Source organism: Ochotona curzoniae, unplaced genomic scaffold (genome assembly GCF_017591425.1).
Source record: "Ochotona curzoniae isolate NIBS_2020 unplaced genomic scaffold, NIBS_Ocur_1.0 patch47, whole genome shotgun sequence".
NCBI lineage: Eukaryota > Metazoa > Chordata > Mammalia > Lagomorpha > Ochotonidae > Ochotona > Ochotona curzoniae.
The window spans coordinates 668,279-689,401 of NW_024467025.1; the positions used below are offsets into that span (position 1 = coordinate 668,279).

At 45.6% G+C, this 21,123-nt stretch overlaps 1 protein-coding gene and 1 long non-coding RNA gene across 2 annotated transcripts in view; both read left to right on the top strand.

Annotated features, from left to right (window-relative positions):
- The window catches only part of LOC121168039 (forkhead box protein O1), a 96,967-nt gene that overhangs the window by 70,694 nt on the left and 5,150 nt on the right, over positions 1-21,123 (top strand). The gene's annotated exons all lie outside the window — the stretch shown is intronic.
- On the top strand, positions 1,243-21,107 carry LOC121168040. The gene is made up of 3 exons (XR_005885679.1): positions 1,243-3,783; positions 10,630-10,632; positions 21,097-21,107. It is a non-coding gene; the product is annotated as an uncharacterized LOC121168040 (long non-coding RNA).

Here is a 21,123-nt window from a genome sequence, read left to right on the forward strand (position 1 = left end):
CTCTGACCACAGGGTGTGCCCATGTGCTGGTGATTGCTGAGAAGCGCTGCAGAAGCCTTTTGGGCCACACCTGCTTCTGGCTGTGAAAGGCCAGGGACTAGTGAACTTAATTTGCTGGATTGAGCCCTGGATTTCTTACCTCCAAGTGAAAGCATCTTGTTGCCATTGCCATTCATAGTTGCATAAAAAAGTTAAGAACCAGTTTCCTCTCTGTGTTTTGATGAAAGAAGTCATCAACACACATACTGCTTCTGCTGCTGGTTTTTATTATTCTGAAGGATGAAACAAATTATATGAGGATTGACTGGCCTAGATTCGTGGGCTAGACACTGCTTAAAATCTTGTGGCAATCTCACCTGATGTTTAGAAGTGCGGTCTAGGCTTATTTTTAATCCCGAGGTAAAGCTGTTGAAATAGCCACTGCTAGCCCCCGTTTTGTACATGAAGAGATTGAAGCCTGGGAAAGAAAATGGATCAGCCAAGGTCACATACTTGCTAAGTGCCAGGGCTGAGTTCCGCTTCCAGGTTTGTCTGACCGTAAGTCCATGCTCCTCAGCAAAACCACACTGATTGAGGGTAAGAGAACCATTCCTCTCCTGCTGAAGGAAGCATCTGTTGTTTTCTGGGAAAATAAAATTCTTGAAGATATTTTACAAATAGCAACTTACTTGAATACACAAATACATACACACATCAGTCTGTGTGTGTGCCTCTGTGTGTAAGTGTATCTAGATTTCACTTGGATAATATCCCATTTGATAGGGAAGCTATTTCTTGAATATACAAGAGAAAAATACCTGTTTTGTTTGGTGCACTATTTATATAAAGTATAGCCTTATCATAACTATAAAAGGCACACATGTTATTCTTTAACAGAAACAAAAAGAAAATGTACAAAGGTAAACTGAAATTGGAACCCCTACTACGTCCATGACCCAGAGGCAGCATCACCGTACTTGTCTGAATTGCCTTGAGAAAAAAAATAGTGGAACTCATAAAATTTGTTTTTTTTAACATTTTTTTATTATTGGAACAAAAGATTTACAGAGAGAAGGAGAGACAGATTTTCTGTCCGCTGGCTCACTCCCCAAGTAGCTGTAACAGTTGGAGTTGAGCTGATCAGGAGCCAGTTGCTTCTTCCAGGTCTTCCCCACAGGTGCCAGGTCCCAAGGCTGTGGGCCATTCTCTGCTGCTTTCCCAGGCCACAGGCAGGGAGCTGGAAGGGAAGTGGAGCAGCTGGAATAGGAACCAGCACCCATTTGGGATCCTGGAGCATGCAAGGTGAGGATTTAGCCCCTGGGCAATTGTGCAGGACCCACAAAATTCTATGATTGGTAATAAAGAATATTGTTTATTTTAGCTACAAATAGTGTGCAGTACAGGTTTCAGGACGCTGGGTTTGTGTAACAGTTGTAGTGCAGTAAGTTGGCTGTGTTTACTAATGGTGACAGCTGTGTGGGGAGGTTCACCTGCATGACCCCCAGAGGTCCCTGTGCTGACGTCTTGGTAACCACCGAGTGATAGTGTCAAGAGTGGTGTCCCAGGCAAAGCCGGAGCGATTTGCTGCCTGGGAGGCCTCAGGCTTCTATCACTTTTTCTGCCACCTTCTCAGCAAAGCAACCACAGACACTCTTCTTGTGTTCTTTCTGCTCCTCTGCCTTCCTGTATCTGTAACTTGCTTCTCACAGAAGCATTTAGGGGAGAAGAGATTTGTTAGTTTCTCTCCTTTCGTAACGTCACTTTATGCAATTTTTAAATGATTGAAAGAAAACTTTTTTTTTTTAATTAACTTGGGAGGGCACCATGGGGGTACATGTGTGTGTGTGAGTGTGCTTCCATTTGCTGCTCCACTCTCCAGATGCCCAGCAGCCTTTGGCATGTTTTAAAGACAGCCATGTGGACTGTTGCTGTATAATGTTTGGGAGATGAAGTCTCAGCCATGGATAATCAGACCTGGTTTGCTGTGTAGCCTGCATCTGCTCTTTCAAAGAGTAACAGGCCCCAATTCTTCACTTCCCACAGCAAATCCTGCAGAACACCTGGGCTTCCTGGGATGTTCTTGGACAGGAAGGTTGGGCAGCTCTGGAGCTTTCAGTTAGAACTTACCCCTTCTGCCCTGGGCCTAATTATAACATCTCACAAGTGTACCTAGCAGTTCATGCTTTTTGAAGTTAGGCCGATAACAACAGCTCTGTAAGGTGATTAGGTCAGGAATTGCTTTCCTTTTTTTTTTTTTAAACAATCATTTGAGCCATAGTGGTTATAAAATGTGTCCAAATTTATGTATGCAATAGTAGAGCCAGGTTTAGGTCTTCCTCTTGAGCACCCATCTTGCCATCAGATTAGCATTTTCCACCCTGGGTGCCCCTAAATGTTGGTTTCACAGTGTAGTCCGGGATGAGTGGGTGGATTTGCATATATGCACACTATCCTGCCCCAGAGTATGTGTTAATGGGGGATTTTGCCATGGGGTTTTGTTTCTGCAGTAACATGAAATTAGTATGGTGAAGACCCTAACACTGTACTTTTAGGAATTCTGCCTAACTCTGAGAGACTGGAACATCCCCAATGTTTTTCTGCAGTGAATTTTGTTTTGCTGTTGAAGGAATCTCTACTTTGTAGAGCAGCTGCTGAGTTCTTTGCCAGGCTGTTGTGGGTTACTTGTCCTGAAAGTATCTTTGGTGTTGCTAGGGGAGGCCCCCGTGGTTGTCGCGTGGAGTCCAGAGGCTGCCACTCTGTGAGCAGCAGTTGGTGATACTTCAGGAGTGAAGACCAGCCTGGGGAAGGAATGGGCCAGGAGACTGGCTAGAGGGAATCCCTGTTGGTGTTACCCCAGCAGCGTTGGTATTTCGTATCAAGGTGAATTGGAACCAGAATGTTCTTGACCTGCAAGATCAGCTGTGTTAGGGAAGGATCCAGGTACTGCAGCCTGAGGATGGAGTTGAGACATTTGGAGCCAGCTCAGCACAGTGCTGCATCTTTGCATAGCATTTGACGAAGCACATTCCCTGAGTGAGGCCATCTGCATCAGCCCCCTCTGCTTTTTCATTAATATTTAATATACAACCTGGCCCTGCAGTTGTTGCTCTTATTAGCTTAACAACTGCTGGGGCATGGGGGATGGGTGGTGGTTAAGGTGCCAGTGGCAGAGCCTGTCTTTGTCTCATGAATCAGGCCTACTCTTTCAGCAGGAGAACTTCTGGGTAACACTCTTGGGCTGAAATCCCAAACAGAGGCAGTAAATCAAACCTCTTAGAACTGATCATGAGCTGTTTTCTTCTTTCCTTGTTCTGTGCCTGCTTTTCCTTTCCACTAAAAGCCTGCCTGCCTTTCATACAGGCAAAACTATTGCAGGCATTGAATGTTGATCAAAAGTTCACATACAACAATTTAAAATCCAGAAGACAGAAGCTCAAAAGAGTTTTTTGTTTGCTTTGTGTGGTTACGTGGGGAAAATAAAATTATCCCAGTAGGAGGAACGGCTGCAGAACATGCTATGAAATAGATGGGAAAAATTAATAACCTAAGATGTGATATTTTTCTCAGTCGATGTTCCTTAAGTGTTCCCACAAAGTGTTTGGACAAAATGTAGACTCTATAAGCTATGTTTTACAAACTATTCCAACTATGCTGGTGTTTCTTGGTTCCATGGTGATCTTGTGACTTTTACACTTGATTGAAAGTTGTGTAGCACCTACCTATTTTGCAACAGGAAGGGAGGAAGCAGTTAGAGGCAGGGCCGTCTGGTTGGAGGCAGGGGTAAGGTGAAGGGGATCTGTTGAGGTACATACCACACAGTCATGTATTTTTACAACTGGATTCTAATTGAGGACATCAACCATTGAAAAATGGAGATTCCAGGATATGAATGTCCTGCTCTCCAGAGTATGTGTGTGGTGCCTTTCATGATAATGGGCATGGTGGGAGATTACGGGGGATCCCACACCACCTCAGAGTATCCTCACACCGTACACTCGAAGCATGGTTAGTGTTAGCTCTGGAACTCTTCTGTCATTACCTAAAGTTGTGAGTAATTTGTTGTCACTTTACCCAAGTTTATTTTGAATAATCCATGGTTACATTGTAGGGCATTATTTCCCTTAATTTCCTTTTAGCTGTTCAAAACAACCTGAAAGATGTTATGGTCTAGCCTAGACAATGACCTCAAGAAACCAAAATAAACCTACAAGATGTAAGAGCTGGGTTTGCCTTGTGATGTGACATTGTGAGTGAGGGATAAGATGGGTGAAAACACAGTAGAACTCGTGAAGGGAGACTTTTATGTTGGTTTTCAAAACAAACAGCCCCTTACTCAGTGTCCTGCCTTCTGACTCTGAAAAAAATCAAGAAATTATGCCATGAGTTTTGAAACAACCCAGAATTGTATAAGTCATGAGACAGAAGGCAAATAGCTATTTGAATGTAAAACCCCATCATTTGCAGATGGACAGAGTGAGGAAGTCCTGAAGATGCCACTTAAATCTAGAGTTCCTCCTCTCTCCTCATCAGCTTCTCATTGCTTGCAGCATCCTGGAACCAAGTCTGCCTTCTGGGGTGGAGAAGGGCTCTGTGATGCTGTTGTAGTCAGTTAGGTATTGTTGTAACAAAAATCACCAGGACTAGGTACGAGATGGAAAAAAAAAAGATTTATTTGGTTCAGAATTCTGGTGGCAAAAAATTCTAAATGACAGCACTGTGGCCTCTGTTGAGGGCCCCTGCCCGTGACACAGTGTGGCAGATGGACTCACATGTGAGTGGGATAGTGAGGTGACATTGGCTACAGCAGCAGAAGGACCAGCTGAAGGACCATGGAAAGGGCCAGCCTGGGTCTCCTTCTTTGAGGCAAACACATTAATCCCTTCATATGGAGATCCCGAGGCTGTACCTCTGAAAGATATCTCTGCTTCTCAGTACTACCCACTGGGAGCCAACTGCCAGCATGTGAACCTTTGGGTGACAAACTGTATCCACACTCCTGCAGATGCTTCTACTTAATCGAGAGAAATTTACATGCACCTTAGTGCATCCTCAGGCTCAGGAATGTGCTGCAAAGCTTGGCCAGGAGAGCAGTCCAACCTGTGCTGCTTTCTATCCTCTGACACAGTTAGTGTCCTCTGCTGGCCTACACCAGCTGGCTGTCATGTCCTCTGTGTGCATCTGGACATACCCCTAACTTAGGATTTACTGTGTTCTGCCCTCCATCCTATATGCTCTTTCCCTCTCTGTTTGAACTCAAATATAAACAAGCCGTTTTCCTCTCTTCCCTAGATACCTTGCTAGCATTTTTTTTTAAAAACCTTCCCTTATAAATGCTAATTTTTAACTAGTATTACTGGCCATTTAATTCTTCCCAATAGGATAAGTGCTGTTAGTATTCCCTTCCTAGAGATGAGAGAATCAAGGCCCAAATTTTACAAGTCGTTTGTCTGAATGAGACTGTTTTGGGGAGGAATACATATTGGTGACCAGATTGGCTGCAGAGTCTTGCTGGTTCTAGCACAGCATCTTTAACTGCCACATGCCTGGTGTACACACCAGCCATGGCCCATGTTTTGTCCTCACATCAACAATGGGATTCAGTTTCCCTTTTGTCCAGCAACCCCAATCCTGCCTTTTCTTTATGTCCCAGTTCCAGTTCCAGTTCAAGGTCTTGGCTTTCGTAGTTTGAACATATTCCATCTCAAGTTTTTGTGTTATCAGCCATCTATACATGTCTCCATAGTGCCTAGCGTGCAGTAGGGGCTCAGCTAATGTTTACTGAATGGAAAACGTGTTGATTGAGTTTGACTAAATAAGAGGATCCTAATTTTAGGCTATTTAAATGTGAATGATAATGAATTAATTTCTGAAATTGCCAGTGGGTTGAAACAGTTCATGTTAGATGCACTTCAACTAGGCTTTACTTAGGATCTTGGCTAATTTTGGATGAATTTCTCTGTGCTAAAAACGGAGGTAAAGTCCAGCCAGTGTTACGGCATGTTAAGCTGCCACTTGCAACATTGGTTTCCTATATTTGAGCACTGGTTTGAGTTCCAGCTGCTCTGCTTCTGATCCAGTAATACACCTGGGGAAGCAGTAGAAGATGGCACAGACAAGGTTCTTGGGCTCTTGCTGCCATGAGGAAGGTAGGGACTTCTAGGCACCTGGCTTCTACCTGACTCAGTCTTGGCTCTGGCTGTTCCGCTGTTTGGGGAGTAAGTGAGTAGAAATTTCCCCCATTTCGTCCTCCCAGTCACAGTATTTTTGAAATAAAATTGAAGTTTAAAATGGAGCTAAGGGTCAGCATGGGAGTTAAGACACTGCAGGATGTCTGCATCCCACATTTGAATGCTCGAATGCCAAGTCTTGTCTCTGCTTTCAACCCAACTTCCTGTTTTTGGGAATCCTGGGAGACAACAGATAATTTGGATCGATCACCCTTATGGGAGACCGAGAGTTCTGTCTGGCCTAGCCCAAACCCATTTTGCAAGTGTTTTGCTATGTAACCTAGCAGATAGTGTCTACCCTCTCTTTCCCCTTGCCATTTTCTGAATGAATGCACCCTCATTCTCTCCCCCCTCCCCTTTTTAAAAGATTTATTTTTATTACCAAGTCAGATATACAGAGAGGAGGAGAGACGGAGAGGAAGATCTTTCGTCCAATGATTCACTCCCCAAGTGATAGCAACGGCTGGTACTGCGCCAATCCAAAGCCGGGAACTAGGAACCTTTTCTGGGTCTCCTGCACAGGTGCAGGGTCCCAAAGCTTTGGGCCATCCTTGACTGCTTTCCCAGGCCACAAGCAGGGAGCTGGAAGGGAAGTGGAGCTGCCAGGATTAGAACCGGCATCCATATGGGATCCCGGCACGTTCAAGGTGAGACTTTAGCTGCTAGGCCACGGCGCTGGGCCCTTTACTCCCTTTTTTTAAAAAAGGAAGGTAAAAGGGAAAAACTAATCTTTGGTTTGTTTTCTCAATACAGTTGACTGAGTCAGGGTCCTGGGAAGTCCTTCTGTCTTGATGGGGCCTCTATTCCCTAAACATCCTTCTGACAAAGATTGGGTGGGACTGATTGGGTTCATTTTGTTGTATCCCTGGTTCTTGACAAGGCTCTTAGAGCAATCATCAGGTATATATCTTGAGCAGCTGAATCCAAGCTAGAACACATTTTTAGTGGAAGTACATTTTTTTTTTCCTGATCCTGCTATTCTTGTAGTTAAATATATGGCTTTTTTGAGGATGAAAATGGTTATCCAAAATACAGACTGGTATCTGTCTTAATGAATTATTTGATAAAGTGAATGATAGACCATTTGGTTTTTTTTTAGTTTTTTACTTTTTAATATTGTTTATACAGTTGAGAGGAATGTCCATGTGGGCCTCTGATTAGGGTGGAGATGAAGTTAATGGGACAAATGTGTGTGTTTTTTTCTTCTGTGTCTGCAGAAATGCAACTCCTTGCTGTCAGACTGTATTCGCCCCCAGGGATGGGGCATGGTCATTGAGTGATACCTTAGAGACCCCCATTGGGGAAAAGTGATCCAAGGGTGTTTTTTGAACGGTTTTAATAGTTCTGAGATGTTATTGGTTTTATTGCACCAGGGTTGAGAAAATCATTCCAAAGTCTGTTGGCTGACCAGGTCATCCACAGACCCAAAAACATGCTGCAAAGCTTGGCCAGGAGAACTGTCCAACCTGTTCTGCTTTCCATCCTCTGACAAGGCACTCCGTGTCCTTTGCTGGCCTACATCAGCTGACTGTCATGTCCTTCATGTGTATCTGGACATGCTGTGCACTGTACAGATATCAGCAGCTGAGGAGGCCCAGTCCTTATACATGCATTCCAATACTGGACCACAAATCTTGTGATTTTCCCTGTGGCTGGGGCTTGAGTCCAGTGATATAGTTTCCCTCAAGGAACCTCATCTGAGGTGACCTCACACTTGACTCTTATGTGTGCTAGCCAGTACAGGGTCAGGTTTAGCCTGTTACCTGCATCAACCAATGCACATTTCAGTGGATACACCAGTCTGATCAGGGTGACCTCCAGGCTCTCACCCAGTCCTTGTTTTTGTGCATGCAGCCTCTGCTTTGGCTTAACTCAGGCCAGCCCACATTCCATCTTACTCTTGTGCACACCCGTGAGTACTACGGCTTAGCTCAGCCGGAGCAGCCCCTAGACCCGTTCTTCACATATACTAACAGGTGTTGCTGCCTTGTTGAGCCTGGCCTCCCCTCAGTTCCAACTCTCACACTCACCCATGGAAACAACAGCCCAGCCAAGGAGTCCTAGAGGTTCTCCTGCTAGGCGTGCTACCAGCCCTGGGACCTACACATGCTAGCAGGTGCTATGGCCAAATCTGAGATGACCTTCCCCAGACCTGGCATTTGGCAGCAGGTGCTGCAGCCTGAATCAGCCCAGTCCAGCTCTCACCAGTGGGTGCAGCAGCCTAGTCCAACTCCCAGCCCTCATGTGAACTCTTGGGTATTGTGGTCCAACCCAGCCTGGCCTGCACCCTGTCCTGGCTCTCACTTGTGCCAGTGTGTGCTATGGACTGACCCTGCCCAGCCGGCCCCCAGACTAAACTCATACATATACCAACAGGTGATACTATCCAGCCTGGTCTAGCTTGCTCCCAGCTCCAGCTCTTGTGCTCACCAGCAAGAACTATGGACTAGGAGGGGAGTTCCCCAAGTTCCTCTACCAAGCATACTCCCAGTCTCTAGACCCTGTGTGTGCTGGTGGATACTGCTGCCCAGACTGACATTGCCACCCTAGTCCTGGCACTCATAGGTGCGTATTACGGCCTAACCAGACTGATCTGCATCCATTCCAGTTCTGACTGGTGGATGCTACAACCTAGCTCAGCCTGGTCCATCTCCAGACCCAGCTCTCATGTGATCTGGTGGGTGCTGTGGCCTAACCTGGCCCATCCCACACCCGTTTTGGTTCTTGTAAGTGCCAGTGGATTCTAAAGCCTAGCTCAATCTGTCCAGCCCACAAGAATGTTGATGGCTGCTGCAGCTTTGCCTGGCCTGGCCTACCCACAGCCCTGGTTCTTGCACTCTCCAATTAGAGCTGCAGCCTATCAGGGAAGTCTCCAAAGTTCCCCTGCCAGGCCTGCTCCCAGCCCCATAGTCCATGCTTGCCAGCAGGTGCAGCAGCTCTGCTTACTGTGGTCTACCAGACTTTTGATATATTGGTAGGTGCTACAGCCTAGCCCTGCCTGACCTCCTCACAGCTGCAGCTTCTGCAAATATCAGATGTGTTCCTGAGTTCTGTGGTCCAACCTGGCTCAGTCTGTCACCACCCCAGCTCTCTGCGCAAACTGGCTGGTGCTGCAATGTGGCCGATGCTCCAGAATTCCTGTACACCTCTAGATTTGGTTGTTATTTTAGTGTGTGCTGTGGCCCAACCTGACGTGGCTACCTCCTGCTGTGACGCTAGTGGTGGGGACTGCAGCCTATCCCAGCCAGGCATAGCCCCAGCTCCATGTTTTGTATATGCCAGTGGGAGGCAGGTGATGCTGTTTCGCTCAACCCATATCGCCCACGTGGGTGGGTGCCTTGGCTTGACCCAGATGCCCTCCAGTTTTCTCCCTCTAAACCACTCTATCTCAGCTCTCTCACCTATCTGCAAGTACAGTGGCCTGGTCTGTGGAAAACCCCAGAAGTCATTCTTTCTGTCATATATACCCTCTGCTGCCCCCATTTTAGTATGTCCCCAGATCCCTCTGATGCCTTTCTGTGCAATCCTCAGCCTCTCTCTCCACTCCCCTGGCTGGATTAGCATGTCCCAGCCTGGTGCTCCCTGCCTTCCTCACATACCACAGTTCTCATTGGTTTGAATCATTCTAAGCAGTACTTTCAGTTATTCATTCGTGATTCTTTTGCTACATTCCCTTCAAATGTTTTAAGATAGAGTTGCTAACTGTACAGAATTCTCTCATTTTTCAACCCCAAACAGCAAATAATGCATTGTGTGTAGCCAGCACATTTTAAAAGATCAACACCTTCCTAAAAAGGATATTCATAACTTCCAAAGGCAGCTGCAAGGGTTTTGTCTTTGGAAATTTAGAAAGACTAACTTGTATGCTTATTTCATGATTACAATATTGTTCATGTTTCCAAAAAGGACTTGGGTTCAAACTGAAGCATTAGTTAAGAAATGTAATACAAGGAAGTTTTTTTTTTCACAGTGACGAGAGTCATTAGTTCCTGAGTGGGATCCTTTAGGTGGTTAAGGGATCCTTTCCATCCTATCTGACATTCTCCCTGGAACCCAAAGAATTTGCCATGGGTGTCCCTCAGCTCTTGTAGTGTCGCCTTCAGCCAGGCGTGATCTTAGGGGATGCACAGTCAGTTGCCTGTGACCTGTCTTGGCCATGTTCTGGTTAGTGGTACTCACAAGGATTTGCAGCTTAAGCAAAAGCTAAAAGTCCCAGGTCCTTGTGGGCATCACTGGCAGATACACAAGTGGTGGAGTGCCAGTAGCCACTGATGTTAAAGGCAGGGCAGGGCTGGGGCTGTCACTGCTTGCTTTGCAGGCTTGTCTTGTGTTCAGCGGTGTTTTCAGAGGTGAAAGTGCTACTTACATCACTAGTGCCAGCGTTAGAGTGGAAACTTGGCCTTATTGGATTAAGTAAGTGTAGGTTGTGTGGTGGGTCTGTGTTTGTGGAGAGGCATGGTTTTAGGGTGGACACAGTGTGGAGGGCCATGAGGGATCCTGGAATTTGTAAGCTTTTAGGTAACTTAACAAAAGCAGCATTACTGAAATGTCTGTTGGGGTTCTTCCAGAGACATGGAATAGTTTTGGGCTTTGAAAGTCCTAAGGGGGAGCCACAATCTGGTGGGGTCCTCTCCTCTTTACTGCTTAGAAGGAAGGAGTGAGGCCGTTACGTGATGTTTTTGAGGCCATTTGTGCTGTGCTTGCTTGTCGGGATCCTTGATGTCTGTGGGAAGCTTGGTAAAAGACCTGGCTTGCACTCTCTGTTACAGTGGGAGAATTTTATGTAGGCATTACCCTGGGTCCAGACTGTTGGGTCAGCTGACACATTGTGGATATGACTTGTCACTGCATTAGCCTTCCCAGTTAGAATAATAGACAAGCTGGACCACAAGCTGGTCCTATATAAACCCTACATTGTGAGGAGTGTGCAGTTCATAGTGTTACACTCCACTGCAGCTTGCTGCCCTGATTTGTAATTTGGATTATCTTTTTTGGTACCAAAAATGTCAAACTATGGAAATTTAAGACTTTGTGCTTCGATTGTATTTACTAAGAGTTAACAGTTCTTAGAAGCGAGTAAACCATCCATCAAAATTGCCACACAGTAAACATGTTAAGGATAAAAAGTAGTGCTAGACACTATATCCTATGAGTGAAATATTGTGCTAGAGATTTTAATGAGTTGAAATTTGTGTCTGTAGTTTTTCATTGACTTTTGTAAACAGTTTGGTCTCACACCTTGGGAATACTTTAATATGAGCAGGATTAGTAGGCTTATCACTTTATCAGACCTTAGTCCTTCAAAGCTGTATAATATTCTTAAATTGATCAGAGTGTCAATATTCATTTTATGCCCAATTTACGTTCTTCATGAGAGGAGAATAGACTCTAAAGTGTTCTTTGCTTTTGGTTGCATTTTGTTTGCCTTGTTCTGGTAGCCAAATAGATAAGGTAGTTAATTGCATGGTAATGCTCTGTGTTCATAGAACCATTGCAGATTAGAAAAATGGTATGGCCTATAAAATCAACAAAGATTTTCATTAGGAAGCTGGAGAATCACTTTAGCAACAAATGAGTTTCTCCTTAATATTCTATGGTGGGGCCCTGTGTGTTGGAGACAGCCATTAGGCATGAGTGGCAAAAAGAGTTTGTATTCTGGGCAGTTAATTAAATTGAAGTTTCAAAAAGGATAGGCCCCTCTGGGTTCCCAGATGGGCAAGCTGGGGAATTGTGGCTGCTTTTGTGGACTTCAGCAGTTGTGGACTTTGGCAGTACCTGGTCTGTATGCCTCCCTGGGGAGGAGACTTGAGTGGGTTAAAGGGCCACTAGGGATGCCTCTGTGCTGCACTGAAACTAAATTAATCTCAGGAGAAACAAGCTCAACTTTGAAATCCTTCCTAGCCTGGAGATCTCTTTTTTAAAAAAAAGATCCAAGATATTTAAAATTCTAGTTAACTGAAATTTGGTCTTTGGGTATCCTCCACTGGGACCTTATTAGCCAGAGTTGATGATACTCATTTGAGTGTTGGCCTTACTGGTTTGTGTGTCAGTGTTAGGTCTGAGCATATTAAGTGTGAGGTAGGTTTTTTTTCTTTAAAAATTTTTTAAAAGATTTATTTTATTTTTGTTTGAAAGATTTTACAGAGAGAGGAGAGACAGAGAAGGTCTTCCCATCTGTTGGTTGACTCCCCAAATGGCTGCAGCGGCTGGAATGTGACCCTTCAGAAGCTAGGTCATGCATGCAGGTGCAGGAGCCCAAGGCTGCGGGCCATCGCCCACTACTTTCCTATGTATGGCACAGTAGTGAGCTGGGTGGGAAATGGGGTGGACTATCGTCCGCCACTTTCCTAGGGCGCAGCAGCAAACTGGGTGGGAAGTGGGGTGCTGGTGCCACAGGAGGGAGGATTACCTGCTGGGTCTCCATGCTAGCCCCGGGAGATTTTTTTAAGGCAGTTCCATATTGCCAACCTAATACCAAACCATAGAAGGAAAGGGGGTAAAAGGTAAAGTGGGTAAGATGACTGGCTTGTGATCTGGACAGGAAGGTAGGTTGTTTCTATCTAAAGGGCTTAGGTCCTACCTCTATGTTTTGAGGTCTGTCTTGTAGGGGGCTTCATTTCTGATTGTAGGTAGAACACAGGGCATTGACTAGTTATAGGAGGAGCCTTCTGTTTCCATATTCTAAAAATAAAGGGGTTTGCCCTTCCTTTTATTGAACTGGCTTCCTTTGATACCGTGCTTTCCTATGGGTTGTAGTTAAATTTTATGGTAATGGGGAGGCACTGCTTCTTTTTAATTACTGCTTCTGAGAAACAGAAAACATGGTAAGTTTAAAATCATGAAGGACATTTTCTGTTTTATCCCTGTCAGTTCCTCCCCCACCCCCTTTAGTCCTATATGTGAAAAGTTAGGGGCTTAAATTTTGCTGTGTTACATTCAGGCTTTTGGCTAAACAAGATCAGGCAAACTGCGAGTGTCCTCTGGTTTTCTCTGTTGCAAAACTTCCCCTTCCAGTGGTGCCCGGCTAGTGATGCCTCTGCCTTCTTTCTTTGCCTCTTAACACCATGTTCTCTTCTTACCAGACTTCTTGTTCCATAGTGTGTTCTGAGACAGGAGTGAGGAGCCCAATCTTGGGGACCCTCTTAGCATCTATTCTCCAGAAGAGATGAGCTAGTGCACCAGTCCAGATATCATTACTGTGTGTATAATCTCATATCAGCTACCTGGCATGTCTCCTTCTGGCACAACCTCAGGAACACACACGTGCTCTCACACAGGACCTCCCAAAAAGATTCAGACTGTGCTAAACAGTCAAATATCTTCATCTGAAATAAACTCTTTATAAATTAATGGATTATAGCTCAGTTGGGAGGACATGGAGGCAAGCTTGAGGAAAGCTGTTAAACAGGAAGTTAGTAATGAATGACTTAAGTTGTAGCCATTCGTGATTACTTAAAAATTCCTATTTATATATCGCTTTACTTACTATAGCAAAGTGTAGTGTTCATTGCTCTGGTTTTGTGTGAGGTGCTGCACCAAGCACATCCATGCATAATGTGTCTCTCACAGTCCTATAAAAACAGACTTGGTGCGACTGAAGTGATCTAGCAGTCCAGCAGCGAGTCCCTCTGAGGAGCTGGCCAAATACAGAGCTGCTCATGGCGCCTTTTCTGATTCTCGTGTTTGTCTTTGGTTCTGTTTTACACGAGATCACAATCTCGTCCTCTTTGTTGTTGTTCTGTGTAAGCTGCCTTAACTTAGTCCTGCTTGCCTTCCTTTGGTATAATTTGAGTCAGATAAACTGGAGCTGAATGTGTATCTGTGGTGGCTTGAGAATCTGTGACTCAGGATTAGATTGGCTGGCAAGAGTGACCTTGCATGTTCTAGATACTTGTTTTGTATTTCTTCTAGGACTAAAGCCTCATGTGGTTCCACTTTTTGTAAATGAACACCCATAAGTTTGCCATCTGCATTTTAATGTCTCTGAATTCCATTTTCCCTAACATAAAACAAGGGTGTTAGATGGTATGACCTTGGCAGTGCCTTCCAATTTTCTAAAGCTGCGGGATCCTGTCCATTGCCCCAGGTCACTGGGGAAGTGCAGAGACCTCCCTCCGAACAGGGGAAGGGCAGAGATGCTCTTTGGGGGCGTTTAAGGCAAGGAGAGGGCCTGGGCAGCATGTCCCACTTCACGGGAGGTTAAGGCTGTGTCCAGATGAGCATTTCACAGCAGATCTGTTACACACCCATATAAATTGGCTTCTGTGCTCTGTGTTGCTGTCACTTAAAAAAAAAAATGGAATCATTGACTAGAGGTCACATGCTTTCCTTCTGCTTGTAAGCCAAATGGTAAATTTGTTGTTTTACTAGCAGCTCTGGTGGGAACTCGGTATTGAATGGAGATTTTCTTACTTTCTCTCTTCAGCCTGTTTTCACTTGTGGAAGCGCAGGAAGAGATGGCATGAAAGAGAGGAAGTAGGAACAGGGAGTAAATGACCTTGCAGGAGCCTGTGCAACAATCACATGCATTGAAAAAGTTCACAGAAATTAGATAAAATGCTTTGGGAAAAATCTAGTTTGTCTAGCATTTTGAAAGAATTCCTAGAATTTCTAGAACAACAAGTTCATTCAGTCACATGTTCCAGTCTCTTTTTGTTGCCTTTGGCATCTGTTGACCCCACCCTCAGATGGGCAGCTGGGGGTGGGGGGGTGGTCTCTGGAGACCTTCCCTGTTCCTTTTGGGTTGTCACAGCCTCCTTGCACATGCTTTCCCGGGACCATGTTCACATCCGAAATTCACACTTCGGCTGCTAGGGTTTCCTGCCACAAAGAGGAACTCACTGGAATATAAGCAAGTCATGGCGTATGCATTTATCACCTGTTAAGGCAAAAAAATGAGTTTTGTAAACTGTTAAACAGAACTAGATCTGCTCCCTTGAGGCACGCACTTGTAGTCTCAATGCTGAGTACATTCTTTTGGCTTGTCTTTTTGTCTTTATTTTTCGAATGGTGAAGCCCAGGAGATGATGGTTTTTCAGCCAGCAGCAGCGTTGTAGGCAGAGTCACCAAAATCTTGCTTTGGGCTCTCACTGGACAAGTAAATTTCAGATCCTCAATTTCTCCAGAAGTGGGGCCAGTAATACCTGCCTCCTGTGGCTATTCTGAGAACAAACTAGAAGACACACGAGATGCCAGGTTTGCTGACATAATTTTGGTTACAGGTAAAATCCAAGGTAATCTTAGAAGTACCAAGCAGGAAGAAAAGTGGCTGAAGGTGGTGCCATTCTCACTGGCTGAGGGACAGACTCGGGGTATCTGCGTGGGCAGCACAGGTCCAGAGGCAGAACTAGGGAGAGTGGGCAGGGCCCAGGATGCCAGTGAGCAGGAAGAAGGCTGAGCTCAGCTGTCAGTGTGAAGGGCAGAGAGCGGCAGACAGGCACAACCGACAGGCAGGACCAGGGCCTTTAAAATTTTTTTTTAAACCCAGGCACATGGCGATGATAGAAGTGGCATAGAGTTTTCTGTTTAGGGCTACTTCTTTGCTCACTCCACATTCTTTGAGGCCTTCAGCCTTCAGGCTCCTAGAAGTCTATGGTTATAGTGTCTCTCTCTCTCTCTCTCTCTCTCTCTCTCTCACCCATTTTGCTGTATGATTTATTAATTTATAATTGAAATAAATTGTGCGTGTTGAGTAATACATTTGTACACATGAATTTTTAAAGAATGAGGCAAAAATTCAAAGTAAGTGGAATTATAAAGGTAGGCTTCTTTACTTCTGTCATGTGTGTTAGCAGCTGTTTGGTTTCTGTGTTAGACAGTGAGGCTCAGAGCATGTGCAGTGGGACCATGTAAGCTGTTCCCAGTGGCTTCGAGGGGACTGGCCTTGGCTCGCAGCTTCTCCTTTCCATAAAGGCAGTTAGGCTGATGGAGCCCCCCAGCAGGACCCCACGCTGGTGGCCGTGACAGCGTTTCCAGCACCTGAGAGCCACAGTGGTGGTGTGATGCAGCAGCAGCCCCTCAGGGTTACTTCCGGCGTTTAGGGACTCTGCCCGTGAGCACATTAACAGATCTGCTGTGCTGTAATTCTGAGGTTCAGTAGCACGTGGGGAAGTTGAATCGCCTACCCACCTAAAAGACACAACTAGTCACTTTGTCCATAACTAGTGTGTATAAGGTTCAAGTCAGAACAGGGTAGCATGTGACTAAAAAGAAATGAGGGGAATGTTTAATATAGAGGTACATTCATAGATGCTATTGCAATATATGTTACAATAATAACATCAGCTAGTATTGATTGAGGTAGCCATCTCACATGTATTACCTCCATTATTCTTTGCAACAGCCATGGAAAGGTTGGAGCTACAAGCCCATTCAGCAGATAGGATGACAACTTAGAAGTTGTGCTGCAAATAGCAGAAGACGGACAGGCTGCCTGGGCTCACCTTGAATGGGGTTATCAAGACCTGCTTTGGCGAATGGGTTGAGGGGTACGGGCAACAGTTTTGGAGGGAAAAGCTTGATATTTCTAAGTCATCACAGGTATGTTGTTAGCTATCCTATTAAATGGATTTGCTCTTCCCAGGTAGATCATTTCTGCAAGGCAGGTTTTGTATGTAATTGCTTGTTTTAAATATTATTTTAAAAATATTTATCTCTTTATTTGAAGGACAGTGATCTTACATGCGCTAGTTCACCCCTTCCTTCCTCCACACTGCTCCCCCAGCCCCCACCGCCTCCCCAGAAGGCTACCATGGCCTGGGCTACGCCAGGCTGAAACCAAGAACTCCATCCAGGTTTCCTATGGGAAGGCAGGACGTAAGCATTTGGGATGTGTACTGCTGCCTTCCTGTGCCCATTAGCAGGGAGTTGAGTTGGAAGCAGAGCAGCTGGAACTCACCTGATGCTCCAGTGCATGCTGCCGACATCAGGCAGCAGCTTAATCCACCAGGCCCCTCTAATTACTCCTTAGATTCTTTGCTGCTTTTGGCACAGAATAGGTCTGTCTTTAAGGCATCATACCTCTGGAATGATTTTTGGATGTCAGTCAGCCAGCAGGTTAAATACAGACTTAGCCCCTGATCCTGTAAGAAGCTCAGAACCCAGTGTGTAGTGTACATAGATGAATAGAACATCCATGAGTTACAAACAGGCAGCAGAGCAGGTTGAACAAGCAGGGGCACGGTGGCAACCCCTAGCCTCCGCAGTGTCTTGGAGGCCATCTCCCTGAGTCTGGCTTCCCAAGAAAGCAGTGTTGAACTGCTGAGGGGAGGCTGGGCATGTACATGTCAGCCATGTGTACATGCAGAGAATACAGTTGGTGGAGAGGGAGAAGGCTTATCTGGCTTCTTCATGCAGAATTTGGGTAAGGGGTTAACACTGCACCTGCCTGTGTCCTGCCGCCGAGCCAGTTCATCAGGTTCAAGAGGATACATTTGGATGGCACTGTTGCTGGTCCCATGAGTGAGCTGCCCTTCCACCCAGCCCCCACTGTGGCCAGCAGAGAAGTGCAGACACAACATCGTTAATAGCAACACATATTTTTACAAGATTTACCTCTCCAGACTCCGCCCCTTAGAAATCCTAGCTTCTTCAATGTCTTACTGGCTATGTGAAAAACAGGAATTTATGTAATGAGCCTTGCACAGTGAACCTTTTCCTGTTCGGAAAAAAATTTTTTTTAATTGTTGGCATAGTTAGGAGACAACTCTATTACTCAGAGTGACCTGAAATGTCCTCTTAGAAAAATATGTAGTATGATGTTTTGATAAGTGAGGCATTGCTGGGCCTTTTTTGTTTGTTTTAAAGTACATAGTGAAATTAGCATATGTCCTATCTTAGTTGACACTTCTCAGACTTTTTATAGATTTAATTACTGTGTCTTCTGCAGTCTTATTAAAAGTTTTCCCCCAGCCTCGCGTCCCTGTACTTGCCAGTGGTCTGATGGGGTCCTTTTGCAAGTTGCAGAGCTACACCCCCTAGGCCCCAAGTCCTTGGAGACAACCAGGAAGCCACTATCTGGGCAGATCTGTCTACCCCTTTATCATTAACGAAATGTGACAGGGAAAGGAGTCGAGCTTCCTCTCCTCCAGAGATTTCCTCAGAGCTTATCTGTATGTCTATTGTGTTCCAAGAACAAAACTGTCATGATGGAATATTGTGCAAATGCCCAGCCTTCCAGCCTGCAGAAGTTGTCGCAGGGAGCAGGGTTGGAGTTTTGGCAGCATTCCAGTACTACACCATGGACAGGCCCATTTCTTTTTAGGGAGGAACCGAAAACTCAGTTGCTGGTCGGGGTGGGCACGGCAGCTAAGAGTGTGGGAGCTTGCATGTATAAATGTGTGAGAGAACATTCTCATAGGGTTTTGAGACTCTTAATTGGAATGGAATAGGGCATGACAGAAATAGAGTGCTGACCTCTCCAGGGGATTCTTGTATGGAATTGAAGCCCCCCAAGTTCTCCTTGCAGTTGTCAAGATGGGGTAGAGATCAGAGGCGGGCCACATGGCCAATCTTGGAAGTTGTCACTGCGGTTTGCTCACACACCTGCTCAGCATCCAGCCAGGAAGCGACTGCTTGCCCCTGGTTCTCAATGTGCCTTGGCAGGAGGGCTGTCACAGAGCTGCTGTGTTGGAATCCTTGGATGGAATGTAGAAAAGAGGGTCAAAAGGCACTGGGAAAGCTAGGCTTCTCAGCTCCAGCTCTCAGGCCCACTTTGACTTTAGTACTTCCTTCCAGAAAGTAAGGTCTCCCCTTTCCTGTTTTCTGTTTGCTACCTCCTTTTAATGAGCAGTGGCTTGACCTCACATGGGTGCTGGAACAGGGACCTGTCCTTCTGTGCTGATGCTGCTGCGGCAAAGTGGTTGACACTTGGGCATTTGTGTCCCATGGTGGTGACTTGAGGATGTGGACACTGTGGCTGTGTCCCTGGCTGACCACAGATCCAGCCAGAGCCTTCTGTGATGGTGAACACCGGGTTGCAGGTGCTAGGTATGCTAAACCTGGCATTCAGTTGGCAGAGGAGGCCAAGGGCTCCCTGGGGCAGTGTACACAGTCTTGCTCCTGGGGGTCTGGGTAACCCGAATTCTCTTCCTGGATTTGAATCAGCCCCTGGGGAGGAAGGCTGCTGAGTGAACAATAGGGACCATGTCCACACCTGTGCAGGAATGGAAAGTTGTTCATCCAAGGGTCCTTCTTCCAAGGAGCTTAGGGTGTGGCATGGGCTCTCCCGGGTAGTGGAAGGTGAGGGCCTTCTGGTCTGTATCCACCCTCAGAAAAAGTTTGCACTGAGGCTTAAGACTGTCTCTCACCCCATTCGCCTTAGATTTGCAATTGTAAGTTTGCACAAAGCACTTCAGAAGTTTGTTAAAATTGAAATTAAAATTTCATTTTATATTAAAAAATTGAAATACTTGCATATGAAAGAGCTTTAGGAAGTTTATTGGAAATGCATATTATGAGGGCATTATAAATTGTAAAAAAATTTTTACAGTAAAACAAAATTGTTTTTATTCCATTTAAAAGATTCTCTCATGTGTCCTGCCCGCTGAATGGAAGCAGGGAAACAGGATTTAGGATGGCGTATTTTTTTTTTAAGGTTTTATTTATTTATTGGAAAGTCAGATATACAGAGAAGAGGAGAGACAGAGAGGAAGATCTTCCATCCGATGATTCACTCCCCAAGTGAGCGCAATGGCCGATGCTATGCCGATCCAAAGCCAGGATCCAGGAACTTCTTCCGGGTATCCCACACGGGTGCAGGGTCCCAAAGCTTTGGGCCGTCCTCGACTGCTTTCCCAGGCCACAAGCAGGGAGCTGGATGGGAAGTGGGGCTGCTGAGATTAGAACTGGCGCCCATATGGGATTCCGGCGCGTTCAAGACGAGGACTTTAGCTGCTAGGCCACGCCGCCAGGCCCAGGATGGCATATTTTGTACCCACAAACTTGGGATCTGAGAACTCTTCCCTGGCAGCTGCTTGTTGGATGGCACTGCTGAGCATGTTGGTCTGTCTCAACCCAGACAGCAACCCTGTATGTTTTTTTTACTTGTTACACAGTGGTGGAAGCTTAAGACACACATGGGTCAAGCAGCGTCCTGAGGTCACGAAGGTAGCGAGTGCTCAGATCCAAGTGCTGCACTTCTTCACTGGAAGGGGACTTGTGGCAGGATTAGTCACCAAGTGCTGTCCTCAGCCGAAAGGCTGGGACGTTTGCGTTCTTAACCGCTTCATGTTGTTAGTGGGCTCAGGCTGCCTGCTTGGACCTCTGGCGATGTGGAGAGTGGAAGGAGGGCGAGGGGGACACTTGTTGGGTTTAAGTGTTTTTGCTTCAGGGATGTCACCTTTGTTACGAGGTTAAACAGTAGCTGTTCTCTATGTTGAGTTTTCTGTGCCTAGTGGGCTTGGAGGGTGTGAAGGAGTCGAGGTCGCACTGGTGTGTCGGCTTTCAGTTTTGATCTGGGAATGTGCTGCTGCTTTTACTTTGTCATAACCACATGAGCCCAGTAATAGAAACCTTCTCACATTAGTAAATGGCATGTGTTCGGTCTAAGGAGAATTGACAGAAGAATGGAAAAGGCTATTGATAACACTTTATTCAGAGTACTACATATTTGCGTTGTAGCTAAACAAAAATATTAGTGGTTTTGAAACCACTCCCTGTAATTTCCTCATAAAATATGGCTGCATAAAAGAGCCACTTATAGTAAAGCCTGGTTTGTCCTCTCATTAAAGTAAGATATGGATATTATTTTCAAGATAACATGCTGTTCCTCCTTTGGCAGTTTAAGAGCTTTTGTAGACAGTTCCAAACTGTTGTCACTGTTAAAGTGGAAATCCATACCTTAAACAATGAAAACTACGCATGCCTAATGTGAGACATGTGTTGTTAAGAGAAGTTTTCCCAGCATCGAAGTGTTAAC